At 41.5% G+C, this 13,128-nt stretch overlaps 1 long non-coding RNA gene across 2 annotated transcripts; it reads left to right on the forward strand.

The window, feature by feature from the left end:
* Nucleotides 1-129: 129 nt before the first annotated feature.
* On the forward strand, nt 130-12,550 carry LOC115899273. Of its 2 annotated transcripts, none has more exons than XR_004059010.1 (3): nt 130-238; nt 6,033-6,289; nt 11,878-12,550. It is a non-coding gene; the product is annotated as an uncharacterized LOC115899273 (long non-coding RNA). The 2 variants fall into 2 exon arrangements; XR_004059011.1 differs by having other exon boundaries at nt 6,178-6,289.
* The last annotated feature ends 578 nt before the right edge of the window (nt 12,551-13,128 follow it).

The following is a 13,128-nucleotide window of genomic DNA, read 5'->3' on the forward strand; positions in this document are numbered from 1 at the left end:
GAAGAAAGTAGAGACGGTGGGTACAGAAGTAGGTTGGTTTGAAGAATCGTTGGCAGGAAGTTGAGGTTAATTTCATCAGATGACTTATATTTACTCTTAAGAGAATGAATAAGGAGGAGAGAACGCAGGGGGGCAGTTTGAGAAGAGAAAGGTTTGAAATGATGTTTGCAGAGATACGGAAGACAAACGACTCTAGAGAAATGTAGTAGATTCCCAGGCAATGTTGAGCCCAGTTGAGGTAGGTGATCGTGAATTAAAGTGGTCTGCCAGACTGTATCATTTTTCTCAGGATTCTTTTGGCAGCCTGGGGAGCAACACATAGAAGGCAGAATTGCTTTGCCCTGTGAGTATAACAAAAAGACAAGGAGGAGGAGTTGAGAGTACAAGCATACCTCATTTTATTGCACTTCACTTTATTATGCTTTGTAGATAATGCAGGGTTTTTTCATAAATTGAAGGTTTGTGGCAACCCATGACAAGCAAGTCTATCGACACTATTTTTCCAACAGCACGTGCTCAGTTTGTGTCTCTGCGTCACATTTGGGTAATTCTCAGAATATTCCAAAGTTTTCATGATTATTCAGTCTGTTGTGGTGTCCTGTGATCAGTGATCTTTGATGCTAATATTGTAGTTGTTTGGGGACACCACAAACTGTGTCCACATAAAACCAAGAACTTAACTGATCAATGTCGTGTGTATTCTTTTTTCTTGTACAAAATATAAAATGCTTTAATTTCATCCTATAAATTGCTATCACTTATATTGTAATTTTTATCTCTTAAAGTAATATCTAGAACCATATGCTACATCTTAAATTATTTCAAAGTTACCAGTTTGCTCAAATCTCTCTACAGTTAAGATTATGGCTTGTTCTATAATGAGCAGAAAATAGGTTCCATTGAAATTAGTTTGAGAATTATTTGTGCATGAATTTTTGCCTTCAAAGTCAGGCAAATATTTTCCTTGCTCTGATTTTCTTATGTTGTATTGAACTGTCACTTTTGTTCATATGTCACATGCAGTTTCACTCAATTTAAATAGTCAATTTTGTCTAAAATTAAAACAAAATTTTAAAAAGTGAATCTATTTTTGGCTTTGTAACCTTTTAATAACATTATTGATATAAGTGATACACAAAAGCTTTATGGTAGCAAATATAAAATTAATCTTACTTTTCACCAACAACTACAATTCACTCTTCATTTAAGGATCTTCTAATGTTTCACTTATACATCTTCTGTCTTGTCTAGACTAAGGCTAATTGCTTTAGTAGCATTATTTTAGGGGAAAAGAGAATTGTTCATTTCCCTCCATGGGGTTTAGACAAGTAATTTCACATTTCATTTATGTTGTGTGTGCTCTGACTGCTCCACCAACTGCCTGCTCCTCCATCACTCTCCTTCTCCTAGGACTTCTCTATTACTTGAGATGTAACAACACTGAAATTAGGCCAATTAATAACCCTACAATGGTCCCTAAGTGTTCAAGGAGAAGGAAGACTCACACATCTCTCACTTTAAATTAAAAGCTAGAAATGGTTAAGCTTAGTGAGGAAGGCATGTTGAAAGCTGAGACAGGCCAAAAGCTAGGGCTTTCATACCAAACAGCCAAGCTGTAAATGTGAAGGAAAAGTTTCTGAAGGAAATTAAAAGTGCTACTCTACTGAATACACAGATGATAAGTCAGTGAAACAGCCTTATTGCTGATACGGAGAAAGTTTGAGGGGTCTGGATAGATCAAATCCACCACAATACTCCCTTAAGTCAAAGCATAATCCAGAGTAAGGCCCTCACTCTCTTCAATTCAAGGTCCTTGCTCTGGATTAGAAGAAACTGCAGAAGAAAAGTTGGAAGCTATGTGTAGTTGGTTCACGAGGTTTAAGGAAAAAGAGCCATCTTCTTAACGTAAAAGTACAAAGTGAAACAGCAAGTGCTAACATAGAAGCTGCAGCAAGTTAACCAGAAGATCTAGCTAAGATCATGGATAAAAGTGGCTACATTACAGAATAGATTTTCAATGTAGATAAAAGATTCTTATATTGGAAGAAAATGTCATCTAGGGCTTTCATAGCTAGAAAGAAGTCAATGCCTAACTTCAAAGTTTCTAAGGACAGGCTTACTATCTTGTTAGGGGCTAATGCAGCTGGTGACTTTAAGTTGAAACCAAGGTCCTTTTTTTTTTTTTGAGACGGAGTCTCCTCTGTCACCAAACTGGAGTGCAGTGGCATGAACTTGGCTCACTACAACCTCCACCTCCCAGGTTCAAGTGATTCTCTTGCCTCAGCCTCTCGAGTAGCTGGGACTACAGGCATGCACGACCATGCCCAGCTAATTTTTGTATTTTTAGTAGAGATGGGGTTTCATCATGTTGGCCAGGATGGTCTTGAGCTCTTGACCTCGTGATCTGCCCACCTCGAGGGCATTTACCATTCTAAAATTCCTAGGACCCTTAATAATTATACGAATTCGACTCTGCCTGTGCTCTATCCATGGAACAATAAAGCCAGGATGACAACACATATCTTTACGGCATGGTTTACTTAATATTTTAAGCCCACTGTTGAGATCTACTGCTCAGAAAAAAGATGTTTTTCAAAAATATTACTCATCATTGACAATGCTCCTGGTCACCCAAGAGCTCTGATGCAGATTTACAAAAAGGTGAATCTCGTTTTCCTGCCTGCTAACACAACATCCACTCTGCAGCCCCTGGATCAGGTAGTAATTTTGGCTTTCAAGTCTTATTATTTAAGAAATGCATTGTGTAAGGCTATAGCTGCCATAATGATTCCTTTGATGGGTTTGGGAAAGGTAAACTGAAACCGTTCTGGAAAAAATTCACCATTCTAGATGCCATTAAGAACACTGGTGATTCATGGGAGAAGGTCAAAATATCAACTTTAGCAGAAGTTTGGAAGAAGTTAATTTCAACCCTCAAGAATGACTTTGAGGAGTTCAAGACTTTAGTGGAGGAAATCACTGCAGATGTGGTGGAAATAGCAAGAGAACTAGAAATGGAGGCTGAAAACGTGATTGAGTTGCTGCAATCTCATGATCAAACTTGAACAGGTGAAGAGTTACTTCTTATGAATGAGCAAGGAAAGTGGTTTCTAAGAGAGAATCTACTCCTGGGGAAGGTGCTGTGAATATTGTTGAAATGAAAACAAAACATTTTGAATACTCCATAAACATAACTGGTAAAGCAGCAGACAGGCCTGAGAGAACTGACTCCACTTTTGAAAGATGTTCCTCTGTAGGTAAAATGCTATCAAACAGCATCGCATGCTACAGAGAAATCTGTTGTGAAAGAGTTAATCAATGCAGCAAACTTCACTGCTGTCTTATTTTAAGAAATTGCTACAACCACCTCAGCCTTCAGCAACCACCACCTTAATCAGCAGCCATCAACATCAAGGTGAGACCCTTGACCAGCACAAAGATTACAACTCACTGAAGGTTCACGTGTTATTATTACCACGTTTGTTATTGAGGAATAACAAAATCCAGTCTGCAAACATGAGAGCAAATTGCTGCATAGAGGCAAAGAAAAGATCACTGGAAATATAAAAGTCACAGAATTGAAAAGTCACATTGGTCAGCCATAATGGTACTGAAGCCCATCAGACTAATGGCAGTAGAAGGAGATCAGTAGAAAGCAGTAGAAGGAAAAATATAAGTGTTCAAATCATTTGTGAATGAAGAAGAGAGGGAGAACATATTTGAGCATCCTGGAGTTTCTGATAGATTCTAGTTTCCACAGGTGTAGTATTCTCAAAGTTTCATCTACTGGACAAATGATCATTCCAGATTTCTTAAAACTTTTTTTTTGACAGAGTCTCACTCTGTCACCCACGCTGGAGTGTAGTGGTTCATTCCAACCTCTTCCTCCCAGGTTCAAGCAATTCCCATGCCTCAGCCTCCTGAGTAGCTGGGATTACAGGTGCATGCCACCACACCTGGGTAATTTTTCTATTTTTAATAGAGACAGCATTTCGCCATGTTGGCCAGGCTGGCCTCAAACTCCTGGCCTTGAGTGATCCACCTGTCTCGGTCTCCCAAGGTGTTTGAACTACAGGAACAGCACCATGCCCAGCTTAGATTTCCTAAAACGTAAAGGAGAATAGATCTAGATTTCTTGGAAAGACTCTCTAGCACAATTGGAATTTCCTAATAAATGAAAGGACCTCTATGTTTATAAATATATCTTACCAGATTGAAGTCACTTTTATGTCATAAAAGTAATGCATGCCTAAGTATAAACCACACACAACCTTAGAGTCACTCAGCTCAAGAAGCTTTGGCCAGGATGAATCATCATTCAATGACACATCCAACTGGGAACCTCCAGCAAATCTCCAAAACAGACCTTCCTTTTAAGGCACAGGTTCTTAGTCCCTTGAGTCTCCTCTGTCTCACATATTACCGTGGAGCTCAGTCTCTTTCCTACACAGCAGAAAGATGGGAAATCACCATCAAGAAATTGTTTCCTAAGGGGGCCAGGTACAGTGGCTCATGCCTGTACTCCCAGCACTTTGGGAGGCCAAGGCAGGTGGATTGCTTGAGTTCAGGAGTTCAAGACCAGCCTGAGCAATGTGGCAAAACCCCATCTCTACAAAAAAATACAAAAAATTAGCTAGGGTTGGTGGTACACACTAGGTTTGGTGGTACACGCTAGGTTTGGTGGTACACGCCTGTAATCCCAGCTACTTGAGCAGTTGAGGTGGGAGGATCACTTGAACCTGGGAGTTTGAGGTTGCAGTGAGTCATGATCATGCTACTGCACTCCAACCTGGATGACAGCGCCAAGACCCTGAAAAAAAAAAAAAAAGAAAGAGGAAAGAAAAGAAAAAAAGAAGGAGGAGGGAAGGAAGGAGAGAGCGAGAGAGCGAGAGAGAAAGAAGGAAAGAAAGAAAGAAAGAAAGAAAGAAGAAAGAAGAAAGAAAGAAAGAAAGAAAGAAAGAAAGAAAGAAAGAAAGAAAGAAAGAAAGAAAGAAAGAAAGAAAGAAAGAAAGAAAGAAAGAAAGAAAGAAAGAAAGAAAGAAAGAAGAAAAGAAAGAAAGAAGGAGGGAGGGAAGGAAGGAGAGAGTGAGAGAGAGAGAAAGAAAGAAGAAAGAAAGGAAAGAAAGAAAGAAGAAAGAGAGAGAGAAAGAAAGAAAGAAAGAAAGAAAGAAAGAAAGAAAGAAAGAAAGAAAGAAAGAAAGAAAGAAAGAAAGAAAGAAAGAGAAAGAGGAAATTGTTTTCTCAAGTCTAATATAAACCTCTTGATGAAAATAGATATCCTGGAGGGTTGGGGGTGGGAGGAAGGAGATGATCAGGAAAAATAACTGATGGGCACTAGGCTTAATACCTGGGTGATGAAGTAATCTGTACAGCAGAACCCCGTGACACCGGTTTACCTATGTAACAGACCTGCACTTGTGCCTCTGAACTTAAAATTTCAAAAAAGAGGTTTAATTTTCCCTGTGAGCATTTACTTTAGAAAACTTATAAGTTCTTTCTCTACCTGTTTGAAATTATGTAAATCTTTTTAAAAGGTAAATAAGCCTCTTGCCAGCTTTCTTCCCTTCAGCAATGTCTTTCTCAAGTACCTGGGAGCCATCTCTTTGAAATGCAATCATTAAGGAAGATAGTGCCCCTACTTCCCGTCTCTTCTAGAGAGTAGGAGCCTAACATGGGCAGGCACCTCTCTCCAAAACTACCTCTTGTCACAAAGATATGACAAATTTATTTTTCCTTTGGATAAATCCAATTAGCAAACACAGATGGTCACCCCAGCTACCAGGCAAATCTAGGATGTGTAACAAATAGTTCAGTCAAGTCCTCTCCCTTGAGGACTAGTCAAGTTGAGGACTAGTCGTGTTTATCTTGAGAACGTGTATGGAAAAAGGATTGTATGGGCTTGTCTGTATAGAAGGGTGAATTTTGTTTTCTGACTTTGCAATCTGTTTGCAAATTGCCTATGACAAACATCCCATTCTAGTTAATGCTTACTGAATAATAAAATTTTCTTCTTCTTCTAAAAAAAAAAAAAGAAAGGAAGGAAGAAAGAAGACAGAAGTCCCTATGAAAACAACAGCCAAAATCTAATCTCTTCCTCTGATGTTTGCCTTAACATTACAACCAGTAATTTTCCCACCATCACCTCAGCAAAGGCATCCAATCGTTGAATATCTTTAGTTGCAGTCCAGGGAAGAGGACGGAGGCAGAAGGCTGTCTGAATCCGTGCTACTCAGTGTGGGCTGAAGACCAGGGCTGGGCCATGATCTGTTTGTTGCCAGCTTGTGGCAAGGTAAGTACAGAAATTAAGAGCTTGGAAAATCTTATAGCAATTTGATGGATTATTTGTGTGTGTGTGTGTGTGTGTGTGTGTGCGTGCGCGCGCGCGTGTGTGTGTGTGCATGTGATACTGAATAATTTAAAACAGGGCTGTGTTTTGTATTATTATATTTTCATTTCATTTTCCTGGTATTTCCTTTTTTATATTTTACAAAAAATGTTGATCCGTAATGGATTAAAATTTTTTAACAATCTGACTCTTAGCCAAAGGGAGTTTGATAAGTACAGGTCTAAGCCACACTCCCAGGCTTGTTCCAGACTCATGGAAGATTTTAAGTTGGAAGAAAGACATAGTGAGACATACACTGGACAAACACTTATGTTATACGTGGACTAACCGGATTTCATATTCCCACTCTCACTTACTATTGACCTTGGGTAAGTTACATAATTTTAATCCTTTACCTGAAGATAGGAAGAATAATTCTTCACTTGCAGATTTGAGATGAAGATTGTAATAGACACTGTGCTGTGGGCCTAGCACAATACCAGGCTCATGGTAAGGGTTGTAAGTTGCCTTAAAGGTCATCTGGTTGAATGCACAACCTACTGCTCCAGTGAGAATCGCAGTCCCCACCAAGGAACCAACCACAGCTACCCCAGCACAGCCAGCATATCCCGACTGGGGCCCCCAGCTCAGGTAATGCAAATAGTACTGGCTGGTTCATCTCTACCCTGGTCTCCATTATCCCTGAAGAACTTAGCATCCTAACTCAGGAGAAAACATGATATCCTTCTCTCTCATGATAACAAACCCTGATTTTGTTCAGGTATCAGGCATCCATGTGCTTCAGGGGAAGTGGGCCCCTTCCATGGTAATTCACCTGTCCGGTGACTGATTTAGGAATGGGTTTGTGATATAACTTGGACAATAAAACATGGAGAGAAGTCTGAGTCTCTCCAGGACCGAAGGAGTATCGGGAAATATCTTCTTACTCTTAAAAGCAAGGAAACTACGCTTTTTTTTCTGCCTCTAAATGTCCACATTTGAAGCCTGGAATTGCCAAAATCTTCTGGGAACCATGAAGGGACTCAGTCAAAGAGGATAAATCAACATGTGGAAAGCAACAAACAAAATAATAGAAAGAAGTAGGACAGCGATGTTTGTGTTAAACCCATGAATTAACCAATCCAAGATCAGAACTACCTCAGCATTTTCAATATGTAAGATAATAATTTTTCCTTTAAGTCATGGTAATTGGGTTTTCAGTTACTTGCAGCCAAAAGATGTACAAAATAGACACATGAGCTCTGAGGCTATAAACAGTTGGGCACCTTTGATCCGGGGCTTCCCCTACTCCCTTCCTCCTTCTGAACAGCTAAGTCATCTCCGACGCACCCAGTGAACCCCAAATATTTAAAGGAGTTCAAGATAGACAAGTTCATTCCCTTTCACCACAGGACATGACTCCTGCATTTTAGCAAATTCTCAGGCCAGCCCCATCCCATCTTCCTCATTGGTTTCAGCTAAGGAAATCAGAGCAATGCAAAGCCCACTGCAGACTCCAAAGCTGTAAATGAAAGATGTGAGGCACGCCGGCCATGTACTGGCCACGTCTGCTTCTCTCTCAGGTTCCACCATCAGCCCCTTCCTCCTAAAGTGGACCCTCCTCTCCAGCTCTTCCCCATCCACTGTGACCGTTTTCAAGCCCCTCCTCTTCTGTGATGCCTTCCAGCATAACGTCAGACCACACTCTGTACTGAACATTTAGACACTCGGTGATATTCTGCAAGGTTCTGCCTTCAGAGTGTGAACTTGACACTGTCCCTCCAACCTGGCTGTGCATCTTTGACCGCAGGGATGAGTGCAGATCTCTGCATGTTTCCAGTGGTGCCCAGCACACATAAATGCTTGAGTTCAAGTAAAAAGTAAACTTTCCCCACAGCCATACAATCACAGATAAAATTTTGAGTTAGGGCCTCAAAAGTTCTCTTGTCCAGCTGCTGCCTTCAATGATCCTACAGATGGAGTTCGATCCTACAGACTTCAGTCTTTGCAGTGGAGCAGAACTCATTACTTTGGGTGCCATCTGTTCCATTTCTGGACAACTCTCAGGATTGGAAGTTTATTTCAATTTTATTATCAGGCCTCAATTTGCTTCCCTATAACCTGTCTTCAGCTCTTTTATTTATGTTTCTGGGATAAAAAAAAAATGTATTCTATTTTCACATACTAGCCCTACAAATATTGAAAGCAGCTATTATATTTGTTCTAAATCTTCATTTGTCCAAAATAAATATCTTCAATTACTTAAATTATTCTGTAAGAGGGGAGGGTTCCAGAAATTTGTTTCATATTTCTTGTACACATTCCAATTAGCCATTTCTCTGTTAAGATCTCATTTATTAATTCAACAAATATTGATTGAGTTCCTACTTTATACAAAACTTACATCAGAGAATCTGACTTGGAGCTTGCAGTCCAGGAGGGAAGACAATTAAACAGTGACAGTGAGGAACAAAGTGTGCTGGCTCATGCATTGCCCCATTTCAGGGGCACCATTCACACATAATACAATGCAAATTTCACCCTTGGAGTTGTGCAACTTGGTGACAGGCACTGATGGGAGCAAGCAAATTGTGGGTCAGGAAAGGCCTCCCTAGAAGAAAGGACATTTAAGCTGAGACCTGAACTATGAGTGTCAGTTAATTATGTAAAGCAAGGGAGGAACAGTATGCTGGGCTAAAAGAACAGCATGTGAAAAATGTGGGGGAGAAAGCAGGAGGCAGAGGAAGTGACAGAAAGAAGAGGGAATAAAGAGAAATGAGGCTCAAGAAGTAGGGGTCAGAGCTTGCAGTGTCTAGCAGGCCATGTTAGGGAGGTTGACTCATATCCTAAAGAGGGTGGGATTCCACTGGAGAGATTTAAGCAGGAAAATAATATGATCATATTTGCATTCAGCTTGCTGTATGGAAAGTAGATTTGAAGAGAATAAAACCAGAAGCTGGGAGACCATTTCAAAACCTGTTACAGTAATCCAAGCCAAAAAAAAAAAAAATCAGAAACCAAGGTAGTGGTAGTCAAAATAACTAGGACATTATGTAGACACATTTGTGAGCTAGTTCAAATGTAAAGTCAATTAGACTTGGTGACTGACTGGATGTGAGGAGTGAAGGAAAGGAAGAAATCAAGGATTTCACAGGCAAATGGACAGATGGTGGTGCCACCTACTGAGGCTGGAAATCTTGAAGGAAGCCTAGGTTTAAAACAATTAAAAAGTGCCAGGGCAGAGGGGGTGGGAATTGGCTGTCCCAAAGGTAGCGCCTTATCTCGATTGGTTGTTCACAGTCAGGTACAGATCAAACTCCTTGTTATCCTCTCTCCCTGCTTCCCAGTACTGCATTTCACTAGTCTTTTAAAAACAAAACTTAAATTAAATTAAATTAAATTAAAAAGGACTACAATAAAGAGCCCAGTTTAGGCCAGGCACAGTAGCTCACACCTATAATCCCAGCACTTTGGGAGGCCGAGGCAGGTGAATCGCTTGAGGTCAGGAATTTGAGACCAGCCTGGCCAACATGATGAAACCCTGTCTCTACTAAAAATACAAAAATTAGCCAGGCATGATAGTGCATGCCTGCAATCCCAGCTACTGAGAAGAGAAAGTTTAAGCCACTGAGGAACATGGTCATTTAATGGTTGAGTTGAGGAAGAGGTCTCAGCAATGGAGACCAAGGGGGAACAGCCAGAAAGATGAAAGGGAAGATGGGAGTGTGAGGTCATGGAGCCAAGGGAAGCCAGAAGAGCCAAGTCCTGCTGACAGCCCTGGAGCTGGCCTGGTCCAGGCAGCTTAGGAGGATCCTTCTCCTTCTCCAGGATCGTCTGTTGTGATGCAGCCTCACCACTATTGCTGATCCTTCAGTGGCAGCTGCACCATGTTGTTGACCATACTGGGTGTTGTGGGTCGAACTGTGTCTCCCAAAATTATGTTCAAGTCCTAACCCCCGAGTACCTGTGAATGTGACCCTGTGAATGTGACTGTGTTTGTAAATAGGGTCTTTGCAGTTATGATCAAGTTAAAATGAGGTCACACTACATTAGAGTGAGCCCTAATCTGATGACCAGGCCTGATAAGACTAAAATTTGGACACAGAGACATACACACACAGAAAGACAACCACATGAAGACAGAGACAGAGATTGGAATTAAACTGCCATGAACAAAGGATTGCGAGTAACCACCAAAAACTAAAAGAGGTAAGGAGGATTCTTCTCCAGAGCCTTCAGAAGAAACATGCCTGCAGGTACCTTGATGTTGGACCACTAGCATCCAGAATTATGACAGAGCACATTTCTTTTGTTGTTGTTGTTGTTGTTGTTGTTGTTGTTGTTTTGAGATGGAGTCTGGCTCTGTTGCCCAGGCTGGAGTGCAGTGGCACAATCTCGGCTCACTGCAACCTCTGTCTCCCAGGTTCAAGCGATTCTCCTGCCTCAGCCTCCCAAGTAGCTGCGATTACAGGCACACGCCACCACACCTGGCTAATTTTGGTATTTTAATAGAGACGGGTTTCACCATGTTGGCCAGGCTGGTCTCGAACTCCTGACCTCGGGTGATCAGCCCACCTCGGCCTCCCAAAGTATAGGGATTACAGGCATGAGTTACCATGCCCGGTCATTTCTATTGTTTTAAACCACCCAATTTGTGGTAGTTTATTACAGAAGCTCTAGGAAACTAATACCCTGGGGTCAGCTAAAATCTCAAGGCTTTTTTATCTGAACTATTTATTTGCCTCATTTTCATTCTGTGTTGCACACTGAAGCTTTTTAAATTAATGACACGCTCATCCATGTTTGCTTTGCTCTTAGGTATTTTGGGCAATTGATCTACCTTTTAAACTTGTTTTCTACACCTTTGTCCAAGTTGACAAAACATTAAACATGGTAGGTCAAGGCCATAGTACATCAGATATCAAGGTCCTTCTCCTAGTTAGATGGCCAGGCGCGGTGGCTCACACCTGTAAGCCTAGCACTTCGGGAGGATGAGGTGGGTGGATAACTTGAGCTCAGGAGTTTGAGACCAGCCTAGCCAACATAGCGAAACCTGGTCTCTACTAAAAATACAAAAATTAGCTGCGTGTGGTGGCAGGCACCTGTAATCCCAGCTACTCAGGAGGCTGAGGCAGGAGAATCACTTGAACCAGGGAGGCAGAGGTTGCAGTGAGCCAAGATCATGCCACTGCATACCAGCCTGGGCAACAGAGTGAAATTCCATCTCAAAAAAAAAAAAAAAAAAAAAAAAAAAAAAGTCCTTCTCCTAACTAGAAGTAATAGAAGACAGCTATATCTTGAGACCTCTTATGTGATCAAAAGTCTGCTGGAAATCCATATCTACCAGTCCAGTGACCATATGAAATGAGCCACTGGTCTGGACCAGAATGACCTCAAGTCTGCCATCTCCACACAAGTCAGGTATCAGACAAAAGTATCTGTTTATTTGGAGTGAACCTCAATTTCTCTACCCTCCATAATCTGACCCCCAACTATGCCACTTGTTCTGGTCTTGCCTCAGCCTTTACATTTGAGGTGCTTTGTCTCACCAGGCATGACTTTGCAGCTCCTCTGAAATCTGACTCTGTGTCCACATCTACAGGCTCCTCCTGACACAGCATCTCCTAAGCACAGTCCCAACAGGTACCATTCACAGCCTTAAGGTGGGACCCGAACAGTGAATGCTTACTGGATCCTAACAACTGTTGCCTTCTCTTCTGCTTGCTCACACGCCATTGTTTTAACAGTCAGCCAATCCACTCTACTCCATTCCTATGACAGAAAGAAGCAAGAGGGAGCCTTCCACAAAGAAAGTGGGAGTGAGTGGGAGACTGAGAAAGGAGAGGAGCACGCACATTGGAACTACTCTGTTGATGTGAGAAACATGTCACAGAAGCTGAGGCTTGTTAAGCCAAAGATGATACAAATGTATCTCCATGTGTATTGCCAGGAACCAAAGCTTTGTGTAAATGTTGCGTATAGAAGGAAGGAGGGTGAGAAAGTGCGCACCTGTCTGGATTCATCCCTTCCCTTCATCCCTGACTTGCAGCTCCCTTGGGCCTGGGTGACTCCCTCACTGGGGTACATTTATCTGATGGTTGATTCTGCTGTAATGGGTTCTTCCTTTCCTTCCCCTATTGTTTCATGACATATGCTAACCCTCTCCTCCATCCCCTCTTTTTTCCATGGGAAAATACTATAAATGAATAAAGACACATTACTACTGTAAACCAAAGAAACGATCCATCATTCCAGAACTGTGGTACCTTTCTTCCTGTATCCTGAATCACAAGTCTTCACTATCCACAATCGCTTGGCAAGACAGAGTCAGCACCTTCTCTGTAGCCAGAAAGAAAAGTATCCAGTGATTTTTTTTTTTCTGATTTCCCAAAAGCTACTGGGGATATTGGCATTAATTAGACAGAAAATGATTAGAACTAGAGACAGTTTTGTCATCAGGTATGCTAGTTAAGGTAACACTAGATGCTATAACGGAAAAGCCCTGAAATCTCAGCAGTGTAAACACACAGGAGTTTATTTCTCATTCCCAGAAAGAATATATGTGGAGGGGGCAGTAGTGATGGGAGGTGGGGAGAGGTACAAGCAACAGCTCTGCTCCACACAGTCACTCATGCTGATGGAGGCTCTGGGTTAGTCACTCTTCAGAAACAGGATGGACCCACACACCCCAAATGTGTTTCAAACGTCAAGACAGATGATGCCATGCATGCACCAAGAAGTTATAAAAGGGTTTTTTGCTCACATAATAGGGCTTTCTAGGGAGTGCCGGGCAAGTTCCCAGG

Source organism: Rhinopithecus roxellana, chromosome 8 (assembly GCF_007565055.1).
Source record: "Rhinopithecus roxellana isolate Shanxi Qingling chromosome 8, ASM756505v1, whole genome shotgun sequence".
Lineage (NCBI taxonomy): Eukaryota > Metazoa > Chordata > Mammalia > Primates > Cercopithecidae > Rhinopithecus > Rhinopithecus roxellana.